We start from the raw sequence: 4,442 nt of genomic DNA, 5'->3' as shown, positions 1-4,442 counted from the left end.
ATGTCCAGTGTATTACATTCCTGTTTAGTGATGTCCAGTGTATTACATTCCTGTTTAGTGATGTTCGGTTTTGGTTTCTTGTCATTCCTGAGAACAGAGTAAGTTTCATGTCGAAACTGTTCAGCCACTGGTATCGGGAGACGTTTTTACAATATACAGTTGCCGTCTATTCTAGTTTATCCAACATGAATCTCTGCCAATACAATCTATCCAATACGTTTTCTAATATATGTAACATTTTATAACTCATTAAGTTTTATTTTAGAGTTTAATTTCTGAACAAAATCCGCTGACTACCAAGACCAATGGATTTTCCATTAAAAAGGCCTATTACAAGGTAATTGAGGTATATTCTATGTTATGCATAGCTTAGAATCCAATGTTAGTGATCTTTATATTAAATGTGGTTAGTCTTGAGGACAGAATGTGGTGGGGTTTTTTGACAGTGTTTTATGTTGCATTAGAGGAAGATTTAAAAATGTAATGAACAAGAACATGAAACATAAAAAAGTGTATTATATTAAAAATAATAACAGATGGAATAATTAATTCAAGTTATTTATATATAATCACTTACTTAGAAATAAAGAATGGCCCCCCCAAAGCCTGTTTTGTATTTAATTAAATGTTCAATTGAATTGAATTTATGTTTATTGTTGGTCACAATATCTACCAATCGCATATAAGTTAATCTTTCAGGGATCAGTCGTCGCTCTGAAGTCCATTACCAAGTCCAGAATAGAGCTTCACCGACCACTTCTGTTGGAGTTAAAAAGGGTGAGTTAATGTGTCATCTAAGGAAGTTAAAACTTCTAACTTATTAACGTGTTAACATGGTGAAGTTATATACTGATAACATAGATGTCGGGTGAGTTAATGTGTCATCTAAGGAAGTTAAAACTTCTAACTTATTAACGTGAACTCAGTGTTAACATGGCGAAGTTATATACTGATAACATAGATGTCGGGTGAGTTAATGTGTCATCTAAGGAAGTTAAAACTTCTAACTTATTAACGTGAACTCAGTGTTAACATGGCGTCGAAAGAAGTTATATACTGATAACATAGATGTCGGGTGAGTTAATGTGTCATCTAAGGAAGTTAACACTTCTAACTTATTAACGTGTTAACATGGCAAAGTTATATACTGATAACATAGATGTCGGAAGTAAAATATGGACGAAGGGGCAGGATTAGAAGGGAATCTCGTTTGAAACTAGTGTGGTAGGTGGAAACTAAGGGGGTTTCCGGGCATGGAAAGGTAATGTTTTAATGTTAGAGTGTCAACTTGGGACTATGTTGATGCAATGGGATCTAAGATATAATGGAAATCAGGATAAAAAACAGACACCAAATCTATATGAATATAATAATACTGTCTATTGTTTGTCTATGTAACTACTTTTATGTAAGTATAATAGTACTGTCTGTTGTTTGTCTATGTAACTACTTTTATGTAAGTATAATAGTACTGTCTGTTGTATGTCCATGTAACTACTTTTATATAAGTATAATAGTACTGTCTGTTGTCTGTTCATGTAACTACTTTTATATAAGTATAATAGTACTGTCTGTTGTTTCTCTGTGTAACTACTTTTATATAAGTATAATAGTACTTACTGTCTGTTGTCTGTCCATGTAACTACTTTTATATAAGTATAATAGTACTTACTGTCTGTTGTATGTCCATGTAACTACTTTTATGTAAGTATAATAGTGCTGTCTATTGTATGTCCATGTAACTACTTCTATATAGATATAATAGTGCTGTCTATTGTATGTCCATGTAACTACTTCTATATAGATATAATAGTACTGTCTATTGTATGTACATGTAACTACTTCTATATAAATATAATAGTGCTGTCTATTGTATGTCCATGTAACTACTTCTATATAGATATAATAGTACTGTCTGTTGTATGTCCATGTAACTACTTCTATATAGATATAATAGTGCTGTCTATTGTATGTCCATGTAACTACTTCGCAGGATGTGGATGGATCTTCACTAAAATTGGTATGGAGGTTCATTAGGTCCATGGAGAGATACATATAAATTTTCAGTTTTGTGTTGTTGTTGTTGTGTATGCGTGTGTGCGCGCTTTTTCGTTTTTTGTTTTTGTTTTTTTTGCAATCACATATAAAAGAAGCAACTTTCCATGCCTTTAGATAACCTTTAATTAATCATGAATTTACATAACTTCCGTCCAGGGGATGTGTAGTTAATTAATAATTGAAAATAAGGTGTTTAATTATCTGTTTAGTTAATCTAAACAAAAACTCAAGTTAAGGATATTGCTAACGAATCAAAATTTATGGGAGGGGCGAAGTAGGGCTTACCCCTGTAATGAAGATGGTGGGACAAAATATCCACCCCACTCTGACGTCCATGAGATTTGTAGTAGAAATTAAAGAAAAAGCCTAAACCTTTCTGTTTCTGTTAAATATATTAAAATCAACATTCTCTGTTTAAACAGATGAAAGACTTACAACACAACCACGTTGTTCGTTTTATCGGGGCATGCGTTGATCCTCCACGTGGCTGCTTGCTTGTAGAATACTGCCAAAGAGGAAGCTTGGAGGTATGGGAGAGTCAGTTCAAGTATCTTGTTTTGATAAAAGTCACAGAGTAAAAATAAATTACACAGGCCTGCGATGGTTTTATCGTCTTGAAATGTTTAGATGTTCTACAGTAATTCTTGTAAGCTGAATCCGAAAATGATATCCATTTTTCTCCATCACGTACAGAATTTTCACATAGCGTCATATGTACTTTTAGATAAGCAAATCATTCTGTTATGCCCCCCCCAGTGGCAGAGCGGTATGTCTGCGGACTTACAACGCTAGAATCCGGGTTTCGATACCCATGGTGGTCAGAGCAAAGATAGCCCAATGTGTAGCTTTGGGTTTAATTACAAACAAACACACATTTTGTTATGCTTTAAATGTTGACAACCACTGGCTATAGATTTCTCTAGACCAATCGCGACGTGAGTGTCTTATCGACGTTCCAGAACCCAAACATAAAAATAAACAATTTTCATTGTTTAAACGAAATAATAATATGATCTAAGTAAGACTTCTTTTCTCTTCCCGATTTGTAAAAAATCCTTACCTGATAAAAAAAAATGAATATTATTTTCGAAATCTGCTTAGCTGAATTATGGAAAATCCGTTATTAAAACCAAAACAATTTTTGTTAACTTTAAATTCGCAAGCCTGTGTTATGCATCTTCTTTAAGTCTATAGTTCTATTTTTGAGAACAAAAAAATGACAACAAATCAGTAAGGTGGCTGTGTTAGTGTGTTACTAAAGCATTTACTTTTACATAAAACTGAAAGATTTGTGTAACATATTTTAAATTACGGATTCTATCTTCCCCGATCCTCATAATGAATATTAATTGCTTTAACATTGGAATAGATAGTAAGTCCACGATTTCACTCCTAACAGAAGCTTTGGCGAAATTCACGAAGGCTATCTGTGCTAGCCGTCCCTAAATTAGCAGTGATAGACTAGAGGGAAAACAGCTATTCAACACCACCCACCGCCAACTATTGGACTAATCTTTTACCAACGAATAGTGGGATTGACTGTTACATTATAACGGTCCCACAGCTGAAAGGGAGAGCATGATCGGTGTGATGGGGATTCGAACCCGCGACCTACAGATTGCAAGTCGAACGCTCCAACCATCAGGCCTAAGAGCCACGATAACTCGCAGTAAAATAAGAAAATCTGGTGCTTTAAAACAGTAGTTCCCAAACTGTGGTCTGCGAGAGTCCTCTAAATGGACCGCGGGGTCTTTTGCCCCGCCGAAGTGGTTCGAGGACGAAAAAGTTTGAGAACCCCTGCTTTAAAACAGAACGATAGTGATTACGTTTCAATCAGCGCCTCCTGTTGGCTCACTGGTAAGCCCAAGGGCTTATAACATTAGAATTCATGTAATTATTCTAAATATGAATTCTGATTAGAATCACCTTGTACATCCTGAAAAGATGCATGATGATATAAGACTAGAAGATAATAAAAGTTTTTGAAAGTTTGAGGTAGTAACATACAGTTCTTTGTCGCCCAACCATGTGATGTTTCTCCGTCTGTCAGGTTGTTCCAAAACGGATTTCTGACGAAGACACTGAAGTTTTTCTCTTCAAACTGAACATTTTCCTCTTCGTGAAATAAATTTCTCATTTTCAGATTATAATATTATCATTTAGATTCCGTCTTTCACCCAATATAACTGACGAACCTGTGTATGCTGATCAAATTATGTTTTCATTAGTTATAGGGGTAAATGTAGTAACGTAAGCTGTATTTTATCAAGATAAATGCCCATTAGAAACGTCTCCTACATTTAGGCTTATGTGTTTAATGTATTATGGTTCAAAAATGTAGAAACTGGCGAAACAATGAAATCCATTAAGCCTACATTGTAATT

General features: G+C 34.5%; 1 long non-coding RNA gene across 1 annotated transcript; it reads left to right on the top strand.

The window, feature by feature from the left end:
* The first annotated feature begins 6 nt into the window (after positions 1-6).
* Positions 7-4,013, top strand: LOC106477040. Its single transcript, XR_001291956.2, has 6 exons — positions 7-337; positions 700-777; positions 2,481-2,585; positions 3,481-3,487; positions 3,760-3,761; positions 4,003-4,013. It is a non-coding gene; the product is annotated as an uncharacterized LOC106477040 (long non-coding RNA).
* Positions 4,014-4,442: the final 429 nt, after the last annotated feature.

Source organism: Limulus polyphemus, unplaced genomic scaffold (assembly GCF_000517525.1).
Source record: "Limulus polyphemus unplaced genomic scaffold, Limulus_polyphemus-2.1.2 Scaffold12605, whole genome shotgun sequence".
Lineage (NCBI taxonomy): Eukaryota > Metazoa > Arthropoda > Merostomata > Xiphosura > Limulidae > Limulus > Limulus polyphemus.
This window is presented reverse-complemented; position numbering and strand designations above follow the sequence as displayed.